At 39.0% G+C, this 12,518-nt stretch overlaps 1 protein-coding gene and 1 pseudogene across 4 annotated transcripts in view; both read right to left on the reverse strand.

Moving 5' to 3' along the window:
• Positions 1–12,518, reverse strand: part of ARHGAP39 (Rho GTPase activating protein 39) — a 418,348-nt gene that overhangs the window by 150,721 nt on the left and 255,109 nt on the right. The window lies entirely within an intron of this gene.
• On the reverse strand, positions 5,503–7,431 carry LOC138171436 (ATP synthase subunit d, mitochondrial pseudogene; annotated as a pseudogene).

The raw sequence follows: 12,518 nt of genomic DNA on the forward strand, positions 1-12,518 counted from the left end.
TACTTGGCTCCATAAGGTGCTTGGAAAAATGGCTTGTTTTGTTTTTTAAATCATGTTCTAGACACCTAACATAGTGCCTGACATAAAACAGATGCTTTTAAAATCTTTGATGATTGATTGATAATCCAGTAGTTCTCCTTTAGAAGGGAATAACTGAAGATAACAAGGCCGAGGGGAGAGAGCTGAATGGGAATTGAGAATAGAGTAATCCTTTAAAGGTATTTCCCCATTGAGTTTAAGTGAGAATATATCCAGTTTAGGCTATGAAATTCCTAATAGTTCTGCTGCTTGAGGGCAAGCTCTCCTTTTTTTTTGGAGGGCAATTGGGGTTAAGTGACTTGCCCAAGGTCACACGGCTAGGTTTTGTGTGTGTGTGTGTGTTAAGTGTCTGAGGCCGGATTTGAACTCAGGTCCTCCTGATTCCAGGGCTGGTGCTCTACTCACTGCGCCACCTAGCCGCCCCAAGCTCTCCTTTTTTTTTGGGGGGGGGGAGGGTTTCCATTTTTCCCATTAGAGAGTTCTGGATTCATGAGATTTTCTTGTTAATATTTCTACTACATACTCTGTATGTGTGTTTGTATACATACATATATACACATATATCTCTATCTACACAAACACATATGTAAATGTAAGGTAATTTTGGTAAAGGAAGTGTTTGCTTGTAGGTGTGTTGTACCTATACATTTTTTTTGAGGGAGTAGGCAAGGTAATTGGAATTAAATGACTTGTCCAAGGGGAAGGAATCAAAATGGCAGAGTAGAAACAGGACTTCTGCCTGGCTCTGGCTTCCACCTCCTCCAATACATGTAAAAAAATGACTCTACACTTTAGAGCTACAGAACCCACAGTGACAGAGAGAAACAAATCTCCTACTGAAGGAAGTCTGGCAGGCTGGTAGGAAGGGTCCATCACAGCCCAGCAAGGGGATGGGACTTGTACATAGTCTCACAGAGACTTTATTTAATGTGAAAAAATGCAATAACGGAAGGTAGTTCAAAGACCTAAATATCAGAACGTTGAAGTAAGTTCCTTTAGTACTTAGCCTGAGTTTCCTCCTCAACAAAATGAAGGGGCTGGATGAAATTATCTCTAAGATCCTTTTCAGATCTAAGTTTCAAAGATTTGGGGAAATTCTGCTTTTGTTGTTCAAATTGATATAGGTAATACCAATCATATCCTCAATATCTGAGTTTCTGCTTTCATGCTTCAAATGTTAAAAAATGTTACAGGAAAGCATTGTCCATTAGAAAGTATAAGACACTAACTCATAGTAATAATACCAAAAAGTCCAAGGAGAAGGCAGGGAGGCCAATGCAATCATTATCTTATTTTCCTCAGGAAGAAGACGTGCTTTGAAGGAAAAGAGCAAAAAATAAGTGCTGACCACATACCATGCCAAGAAGACAAATGAGCACAGCTGCAATGCACATGAACTAGAATTGTAGAAATACACAGAAGGTTTGGTCAGTATTTGCCATGTCAGCTACTGCATGGGGTGGAGGGAATTTCCCCTGCAAATCTCAGCACAGTGTAGCTATATGCTCACACCTACTCCAGGACACAGAGGCCCAAGGAATTCCTAGCCAAGAGATCTAATGACTCACTCGGTCTTTAAGGAGAGCCATGTGAGCAGCAGGATCTGCAGACCAAGAACCCTCACGCTTATCTTGGCTAAGCTCAGCTAACAGAGACAGACTTATCAAAGGGAAGCAAACGTGCTCAGCCACACAAATTCCTTCCTCCCCATCCACCTACCACATTGCTATCAAAATGATGCTCCTGAAACAAAGGTCTGTGCATGCTAGTCCCTGTTTTAAAAAGCTTTAGTTTGGCATTTAATTATACAGATGAGCAAACTGACCTCTAAACAGATTAATTGATTCGCCCAAGTTCAACACAGGTAGCAAATATGCAAAGCCAAGATTTGAACCCAAATTCTCTCATGGCAAATACAAAATGCTTTCTATTGCATCACAGTTTTGTTAGACTGGAAGGGACTTTAAAGATAATTTAGTTCAACTCTCTTGTTTTACAGTTAAGGAAACTGAGGGTCCAAGAAATTAAGAGGCTTACTCAAGGTTGCATAGTTAATGAACAATAGAGTTCTGACTTGATCTCACATCACATGACCACCATACTCTTTCTAATAGTGCCTCTGTGGAGTGTTGCAAAAACTCATGGCTCTGAAGAGAGACCCCAAACCACATCACATTCAGCTGGCATAAAAACACTGTAGTCCTAGATTACATCACAGTAGTTCACAATTCACCTCCATGAAGGATGCCAATTAAATAGGTCCAGACTTAATTGGGGCTGTTTACTCTTACAGGGCTGCATCCTGCCATGCAATGCAATGCAATGCAGCCCCAGAGATCCAGAAGCACAGATAATGAGCTGTCATCCCAGGGTCCTGCAAACAGGCCTGAAGTCAGGGGCGAGGAAAGGGTTGAAAAAGCATCTGCCATGTGTTTGGCATGCAGCATACAGCAAGCCAGACACACTGCATTAATCCTCAATCACGCCTATGTGTCATGCCCATCACTGTAGCAGCACAGGAAGCATCCTACTGTGCCCACAAATGGTAACAAATGCTCCCATCCAAATTGCAGCCTCTCCCTCTCTCCTCCCGGGAGTCTTACGAAAAACAGAGTTTGGGAGAGGCTGTTGGCATGTGGGGATAATTTGGGCACAAATTCCTCATGACAGCAGTCACACTGTGCAGGCAGGAATGTTCTCTGTAAGATCTGGTGCCTCTCTCTCAAGAGGAAGCCCCTCCTCTGGCTCCAGATGCACCTGTTGCTTCTCAGGAGCAGGGTAACTTAGTGAAAAGGAGACCTGAGCCTGACCTCTGGCTTGAAGCACTTCCTGTGACTAGTGGCAAGTCACTCACCTTTTTGGTTATTTGTTCCCTCTTCTGCAAAATAAGGATCATAGTATTTATATTCACTACTTCACAAAAGAGTCTTTATGGAACAACATTATTTGTTATATAATTATAAATATTTTTATTTAATTGTGTATATGAAGCCCCCTTGCATGCCCTAGAGGAACATAAGCTCATTTAGGACAGGGACTGTTTCCTTTGTGTCTTTGTGCCTCCTGCACTCTGGCATTCAGTGCCTTCCTTGCACATAACCAATGTTTGCTGACTTGAACTGCTGAGTTTCATGACCTTCTGACTTCATAGAGGACATTTCCCTGGAAGAGCACATGTTGGAGACAGAAGTTATGACCAGAGTCAAAGAGAAGTCAGCTTTTCTTGGTGACAAATGCTGCTCTCCATGAAACTGCAGTAATGCAGAAGCTGGGGTGCAATGCATAATGCTTTTCATTTCAGTTCTGTTTCCCAGACAGAGAGGACTGCTTCCCTTTTTCTACAGATCCCTGAGAACTCAAGCCTTTGCTAAAAGGAGAGTCTAAACAAATGTGATACAAGGAAAAGTGCTTGGGGTTTGAAGTCAGAGCACCACTTGCTAGCACTTACTACCGTGTTTCCCCGATAATAAGACACTGTCTTATTAATTTTTTTGGACAGAAAAACACCAGAGGGCTTATTTTCAGGGGAGGGCTTATTTTAATGAACATTGACAGCAATTTTAATAAACAGGTAAATGTGAACAAAAAAATGTACCTTTATTCAATAATGAATTCAATAAAGAACAGGATGACGCGTTCACTGCTGCAGCTCTGATTGGATGCAGCTCGGAGCGCGGCGTGCGTTTCACCCAGGGGTGGGGGGGGACGGTGCATACAGAGGGTACCGTAATGTAGCATGTAGCACAGGGGATCACCTTCACTACAGTAGCAATCTCAATAGGGCTTATTTTCGGGGGAGGGCTTATTTTCGAGGAATCTTACATAGTAAGGGGAGGGCTTATTTTCGGGATAGGTCTTATTATTAGGGAAACACGGTAGTGGTTAGCATGATCAAGTCACTTCTCTCAGGATGTCAGTTTCTTCTACTGGAAAACAAAAGGGTTGGTTTCTCTCAATGCTAACATTCTATAATTTCTGATAGATGAGCTGCAAGGTTAAAGGCTCTTCTCTGTACACCTTTAGGATACTGCCAAGCACTCTCAGAAACATCTAAACAATTCCTTCTTGTCCTGACAATCTTTTCTCATGCATGCTAGGAGTCCCAAAGGATGCAGAACGGCAGAAAGGATACAAGGCCAGACTGGGAAGCAAGAAGACCAGAATACCATTCCTTCCCCTGACATAATACAAATCACATCATCAAGGGCAAGTATCTGATCCCAGACAATTAAGAGGGTAGGTTTTAGGCAACCTGGTGATTTGTATCAGAGGGGGAATTTCCATGTCAGGGATTCCCCACACTTTGGAAAATTTGGGTCCAAAAAAAAGAAAGAAATTCAAATAGGCCAATTCAGTTTTACAACAACATGACAATATGCACAACAGCACACACAATGATTATAAAAACTGTAAACAGAAAGAGGGACAGCTGAATGGCTCATATTCCTGAGTTCAAATTCTGCCTCAGACACTTACTAGCTGTATAACCCTGGGCAAGTCACTTAATTCTGCTTACCGCACCCCTAAAGTGAGCTGGAGAAGGAAATGGCAAACTGTTACAGTTTCTTTAGTACGAAAACCCTAAATGGGGTCATGAAGAGTTGAACACAACTGAACAAACAACAAATGGAAAGAACAAAAAAGGGGTACTGAACACTCTAAGTATAATTAGCAAACTTGGCCCCATCAAAGAGATGAGAAAATATACTTCCTTTCCTTCTTTACTGAGATTATGGGTATAGGACATTCCATATACTGTCAGATCCAGGTAGTTTTGCCAAACTGCCTTATTTTTTTTTTTAATTCTCTCTTCCAACTCCAAAAGACTCATGATGGAAAGGCATATCCACATCCAGAGAAAAGAACTACTGAGTCTGAATGCAGATTGAAGCAAACTACTTGATCTCTTTTTTGTGTTTTTTTTTTGTTTCTTCTTTTTTGTTGTTCACTCCATTGGCTATAACTCTTCTTTATAACTTGATTAATGTTTAATGTGAAGATATTTGTAGAACCTATATCAGATTACATGCTGCCATGGGGTGGGGGAGAGGAGGGAGGAGAGAGGAAGGAGAGGTAAGAAAATTGGAGTCTCAAGGGACTGTGGAACTGAAATGTTGTAAACTAAAAGTAAATAAACAAATTTTTTAAAATCCTCTCTTGAAACAAAGGACATCTGTCTTTTGCCATTTTTTTGGTGGGGGGCAGTATCATCAGCACTTATCACAGTACCTGATATATAGTAGACACTTCATAAATGCTTGTTGACTGACCAGGGTAGGGGAGGATAGGTTTAGATATTAAGAAGATATAAAAATGAGACATCAATGATTTTTTTTTTAAGCAATTGGGGTTAAGTAAATTGCTCAAGGTTACACGGCCAGTTATTTCTGGGTGTGGTGCCAAGTATCAGAGCCTGGATTTGATCCCAGGTCATCCTGACTCTGGGGCCGGTGCTCTTACTCACTGTGCCACCTGGATGCCCCTAAGCAACTGGGGTTAAGTAACTTGCTCAAGGTTACACGGCCAGGTGTTTCTGGGTGGGTGCTAAGTGTCTGAGCCTGGATTCAATCCCAGGTCATCCTGATTCTGGGGCTGGTGCTCTTACTCACTGTGCTACCTGGCTACCGCCATCAATGATTTTTAATTTTTAATTTTTTTTAATTAAAAAAAATTTTTTTTAAGCAATCAGGGTTAAGTAACTTGCTCAAGGTTACACGGCCAGTTATTTCTGGGTGTGGTGCCGAGTATCTGAGCCCGGGATTTGATCTCCAGGTCATCCTGACACTGAAGCTGGTGCTCTTACTCGCTGTGCTACCTGGCCGCCCCTATCAATGATTTTTTAAAAAAAGAAATGCAATAATGGTGGTAGCTATTTAAGTGGCCTGCTAGAAACTAGACTATCAAAATCCTAACTGGCAGTAACAGAGACTGTACATGATAGGAAATCCATACCTAAATAACAATGATTGACAACATGGGCCTCTTTTTCCACAAATCCTCCAAAATCAACTTCAACTTTTTTGGGGGGTCATTTTTGTCTATCTGGAATACTTTAATTACAAAAGTTTTATGTGACTAAGGCTAAGAGAAATAGAAAACATACATTTAACTAGAGCTGGAGGGAAACAAATCTTTACCTTTGACAAAATAATCAGTCATGAATCTAGGTGTTCAGCTTATTCAAGATTCTGCCAAACAACGACATGGACAATGTCTACTTATTTGTCTTAAAACTTGCTACAATGGTTTTTTATTCTCTATTTTAAGTAAATTCAAAGTTCATATTGGTAAATCAGCTGAGTCATCTTATTACAGTAAAATTATTCTTCATTTGTCATAAACAGGATGGAAGGGAAGTTACTCGAAAGCCTTATTCTCATTAACATTCTCTGGCAGACATAAAGGCAGGTGAGGTAACACAGCAAGAAGGAATACTGGCCAGAGGTATTCAATAAAGAATAAATCCTAGGTCTCTTTACTCTCTGTGCTGTTCACAGATTTCCTTTCCTGCATCTCTCCTCCTCTTCCCCTCTGTTCTGCCAAGCAGCAACACAGAAGGCAACATCAACATTACAGGACAAAGCCACCACTTTTTCTGCCTACATTCTTTATCTGAAAATCAGGCTTTCTGCCCGAATATCTATTTCGCAGAGCTTCCCATTTCTATCCTTTCAAAAACATATGGCAAATAATTCCAAAGGACAAGCCTATAATAATCTACCTCTGAGGACTCTAGGGAGTACTTGGCAAAGCTTGATAATACCAAGGCATATGTAGCAAGCACAACTGCAATAAGCTCCACATCCCTTTCTTTCTTTCTTTTTTTTTAAAGACTGTACAATTACTTTATTCCAGATTTTATTCCAGATTTCAGGAGCAAGTGGCCCAATTTTAGAGCTTCTCAATTGGCTGATGGGGCCAATAAGGATACTACTTCTTGTCCAGTGTGGCTTGAGGAAAGGCTTGGTTCAAATCCTCAATGGTTATCTGTTCAAAAGGAAATATATTCTTGATCTTTTCCATCTCTTTCTGAAGTTCTGCAATCCTAGCATTTGAAGCTTTCATGAAATCAGCACCAAGTTTTGCATCTTCCTGTTCTACAGCATCTACTAGGGCAGTGGATTTATCTTCTGGCACAGGAATCTTCAGCTCATTGAACTTCTTCTCAAACTAGTCCAGAAGGCCAGGCTTGGCCATGTTTTCCTTGTAATAAGCCCAGCTGATCACTTGTGGATTCTCAGGCAGGGTAGTCAATCTGGTCGTAAAATATTCATTATGGGAATTCAGGACATTAGCAATGGCTTTCTGGTTTTCAGGCATGATCTCCCCAAATACTGCCAAATCAATAGCTTTCATAGCAAGCTTTCGTCAGGCCATCTTGGAACTTCACTGACCCTGGCAGCACACAGCTCTGGGCAGAGAGCAGCTGGAAAAGCGTCACTAGAAATCCCACACCCCTTTCTAACTCTGGTCCCCAAAATCAAACTACACAGAATGACCAAATCTTTGATCTATCAAGAAACATTTCTACCACTACTAACAGCTTCCCTATTACTGTTTTATAAAAATAAGTTTTTATTGATATTTTCTGTTTCTTACATTACCATAGTTGTCCCAAGTATTCCTTCCCCTCCCCAAGAGCTGCCCCATATAACAAACAATACATTTCTAGAGTTGAAAAAAAAATCAGCACAACTGACTGATATACTGGAAAAGTCTGAAAACATGCAATGTGTGTATACCTGTGGACCCGCCACCTCCATAAGAAAGTGGAGTGTCTGCTCAGAATTCTTCATTTGAGTCTTGCTTAATCTTTATAATTTTGTTACATTTAGTTTTGATTTTATTTTTTATGTTGCTCTTTCCATTTACATTGTTGTAGTCACTGTATATTGTTTTCTTGGTTCTGCTTACTTTACTTTGCATCACTTCATATAGATCTTTCCATCTTTTTTGTAACCATGAAATACATTGTTTCTCAGAGAACAGAAATATTCCATTACATTCATGTACCACAATTTGTTTAACCATTTCCCAGATAAAAGACATTTATTTGTTTCCAATTTTTAGCTAGCACAAAAAAATACTATTATAAATATTTTGGAGTATGTGTTGACTTTCTTCTTATAGATGGCTTCCTTGGGATAAAAGCCCAGTAATGAAGTTTCTAGTGCAAAGGGCATGGTCATTTTAGTCACTTTATTTGCATAATTCCAAATTGCTTTCCACAATGTACCATTTCACAGCTCTACTAACAATATATTAGTATGCCTAACCTTCAACAACTGCTCTAACATTGATTATTGCCATGTTTTGGGTTATCTTTGTAAATTTGCAGGGTGTGAGGTGAGATTTCCAAGTTTGTTTTGATGTGCATTTCTCTTATTATTAATGATTTTGAGCATTTTTTCATATGATTGTGAATACATGGCAATTCTTTCGTTGAGAACTGCTTGTTAAAATCCTTTGGCCACTCATCTATTAGGGAATGGTTATGGTTGATATATCTATATATTCATACATACAAATATATATGTGTGTGTGTATTTATTAGTTGTTTTTCTAACTTGGTGTAGTGGGAATGGGAATTTGAAGATCTTCTCCGCCCCTTAATAGACTTGGGGTGAGTTTGAAGCTTCCCTGCTATGAAGATAAATTCTGCTCCCTGATAGGCTGAATGTAGTCACATGGAGCCTGTGGTAGGAGAAAGTTTGCTGAGGAGAAGAAGCAGAGCCCACAGAGAAGCTGGTAGAGAGCTAGCCAGATGGTTGGAGACAGTTGGAGACAGAGGAACTTAGGCAAGGAGACAGAGTTTTGTGAGTAAATATTGATCTTATATTGGTTTGTGGGAAGGTTAAAGGATGGCATGGCTCTCAGCATTATTATGTCTTCTGAATATCTTTGGTACTATGATAGAATTGGCTTGCTGGTTTTGGGATTTGGTTTTCTGGTATCTAAGTAAATCCTTCAGCTTCATCCTCTATCTGGAGAGTCTGGCATATTTTGTGATCAAATGCCATGCGATACTTATAGTCCCGGTCTTTATCATGATCCTAGATGCAGTAAATATTGCATTGGCGCGACACTTGGATACCAGACCCTTATTAGAGAAATTTGAAACAAAGATCTTTTCCCCATTCAACCACTTTACTTCTTATCCAAGACACATTAATTTTGTCAGTGCAGAGCTTTTTAGTTTCAAACAAAGTTATTTATCTTTTGCAGTTGCCCCTGTCTCTTGTTATCCATTGCTCTTACCCATAGCTGTGAGAGGTATGTGATCTATAACTCTTCTTATTTTTTTATACTGTTTTCTTTAAAATTAAGGTTGCATATTCATTTAGATTGCATTGTAGAATATGGTTATAAGGTGTTAGTTTAAGTGTAATTTTGGTCAAGACTCCTTTTTTGTTTCATCACCATATTTATCAAATAGGGAGTTTTTCCTCCCTACCTCATTTATATTTTCCACTTTATTAAATACTATGTTATTGAGTTCTATTTTTCCTGAATCTCCCTTTTCTAACTTGTTCCATTTATATATCTCTCTATTCTTTAACCAATATTAAATGGCTTAGATGACTCAGTTGCTTTATAATATAGTTTGAGGATTGGAAGTGCTATTCTCCCTTTATCCCTGCTTCTTTTCATCATTTCCCATGATTGTCTAGAGTTTTTGTTTTTCCAATATTATTATTTTATTAAGGTCTATGTAAAGTATTCTTTTGGTAATTTGATCAGCATAGCATTAAAAGTATAAATTTATTTTGGTAGGTCCTCAGGTATCCTATATTACACATGTTTTTAGACTTTTCAGCCTATCAATCAGATTTTCCCTTTCCTAAGACTTTTATGGATAAATCTATTTCATCTCCTGAAACTGGGTTACTTAAGATCTCTATATGGTCTTCTTATACTATGGGTAATTCTTTGTGTGTTGCTGTTTTTACCTTGCTCATTTGCAATTCTGTTCATTTTTTGATCCCTTCTTTTTAAACACATTAGTTAAGATTTTAATAATTTTCTTAGTCTTTTCAAAGAATCAGCTTTTAGTCTTATCTTTTCTATTTTTTTGTTTTCAATTTATCTAATTTCCCTCTAATTTTTAATATTACCCCCTTTATGCTGGTTTTAGGCTTATCTGACTTTATAATTTAAAAAAATGCAAAATTAGTTCGTTAATCCTCACTTTTTCAATTTAGTTAATGTATGCTTGTTAACAATATGATTCTCTCACTGTGGGTTGCTTTACCTGCATCCTTAACATTCTGGCATGTTGCTTCATCATTATCACTTTCTTTGACATAATTAACTGTGTACTTTGACTCAGTATTTAAGATTTCAAGTCTCCATTTGGGTTGCTATCTTTTGTTTGTTATCCCTGAATCAATTACTTTTTTAAAACTGAATTATGTTCTGTAAAGGATTTTATTAACTCCTTCTGTCTTTTTAACATTTGTTTGCAGTATCTCTGGGCCCCTAGTGCATAGTTCAGTTTTTGTAAAAGTTTCATATGGTGCTGAGAAATATGTAGATTCTTTTATTGTCCCATTCTGAGGTAGCAGGAGGTACTAAGGGTGCTCAGAGTCTGTGAGCAACTGTTTAAAGGTTTGATTTGGTTTTGAAACATTCAGATGCTCAGTGTCCTAGACCATAGGGACAGCTGAAGTTGTTTTACCTTTGACATATAATTTCTGTTTTGGAGTGTTTTGAGAGATCATGGAGATCAGAGAAAATGTCTAGTACTACATCTTGTTGCTCACATGACCTGGAAGTCCTCCCTTCTCTATTGCTTTTGAGGCTACAATCACTTTCCGGTCACCAAGGCTCACAGCCTGGTGTCATCCTTGACTCCTCACTCATACTCACCCCACATATCCAATCTATTGCTTTATTACATCTCTCCTATAGGGTTCCCTCTGTACCTCTGACACTGCTATCACCTTCAGCCCCTTGTCACCTCATACTTGGGCTATTGTCATTTTGAGGCAAAGTGTGACATGAAGGCTATAGGGAGACAGAGTTGTATGTATATAAACACCAAAGAGTTATATGTATATAAACACTTTTAGTCCAAAGATGAAAGAATTGTGTGTATATAAACACTTTTAGTCAACTACTTTGTGGGAATGTGATATTTAACAGGATTTGGGGGTTTCTGTTGTTTTTTGTTTTTGTTTGCTTTTTGGAGGGGGGAAGGTAGGGCAATTGGGGTTAAGTGATTTGCCCAAGGTCACACGGCTATAAAGTGTTAAGTGTCTGAGGTCAGATTTGAACTCAGTCCTCCTGACTCCAGGGTCGGTGCTCTATTCACTCTGCTACCTAGCCACCTTGTAGGCAACACAGGAGGCAACTCAGTATAGGGTTATCAGGGAAACAAATTGCTCTCCATAAAGAATGACTCTCACGTAGTAGTTCTTGTCATCTGACTGCAAATGACTATATTCACACCTGCTTATATGGCTGTACTAATCAATACATTTGTGAGTTAAATGTCCCTTTGAAATCTACTAGTAGGAAACACAGAGTGCTCATCATTGTACTTCAGAATAGTTTTTTTGAGCCCCCTGAATCTATACTATAATTTACATTTGAATGCTATAAGATAGCCAAGACATAGATTTCCTCATTCTGTATTCTTAGAATAGATTCTGCTGTGTTTTGTCTCTCTACATTTCTTATGGTAGCTTTACCCAGTTTGAAATAAAAAGCTGGGCCTCCAAGTCCAAAGTTATTTTTCTTAATGTCACACCCACTGACAAAGGGCCATCCAATCTGAATATACAAAGAAAGGTTGGTGGTTTTTGCTTGTTAGTTTTTTAACTTTTGGACACACGCAATATTTCTTTTTGAATCCTGACTTACTAAAAAAAAAAAAAAGCACACAACAATGGTATTCACAGTATACTAACCCTTGAGCTCATTCACCCTCTGCTTTTAACCATAAATAATTTGCTTAATATGACTTAATGACTGTGTTGCCCTCTTGGCTCAAGAACCTTTACTCCCCACTCTTGGCTCCTACTCTTTTCAGAATAAAACTCAAATTCCTTACCCTAGCATTTAAACCTTACACAATTATGGCTCAAACCAACATTTCGAGGCTCTGTGTACTTTCTTGTTTTGCCTTCCTCATGCTGCCCTGAATTCACCAACACCATCTCTGATTCAGGGTTTCTATTCTTGTAATACCGTTCTTCCTCATGTCTACCTTTTGGAATCTTTGTTTTCTTTCAAAATACAGTGGAGTGATCACTTTCCCTCCTTTACCAATACCTCCTGATCCCTAACTGCTTCCTCTTTTTTGTTCTGTCCTTTATGCCCATCGCATTCTACCTTCTGTCATACCAGTTGTGTCTTTGATCTACTCCCCCTTAAGGCAAAGGACTGCCAAGAGCTGAGCACCAGGTGCTTGACAAATGTTAAATAAATGAAACATGGCTGCCAGATGCCACTGCTGGGTAGGAGGCTAACTTCCA

The sequence above is a fragment of the Petaurus breviceps genome, unplaced genomic scaffold (assembly GCF_028583685.1).
Source record: "Petaurus breviceps papuanus isolate PSGF00001 unplaced genomic scaffold, PetGlider_PUasm1.0 441, whole genome shotgun sequence".
Classification (NCBI taxonomy): Eukaryota; Metazoa; Chordata; class Mammalia; order Diprotodontia; family Petauridae; genus Petaurus; species Petaurus breviceps.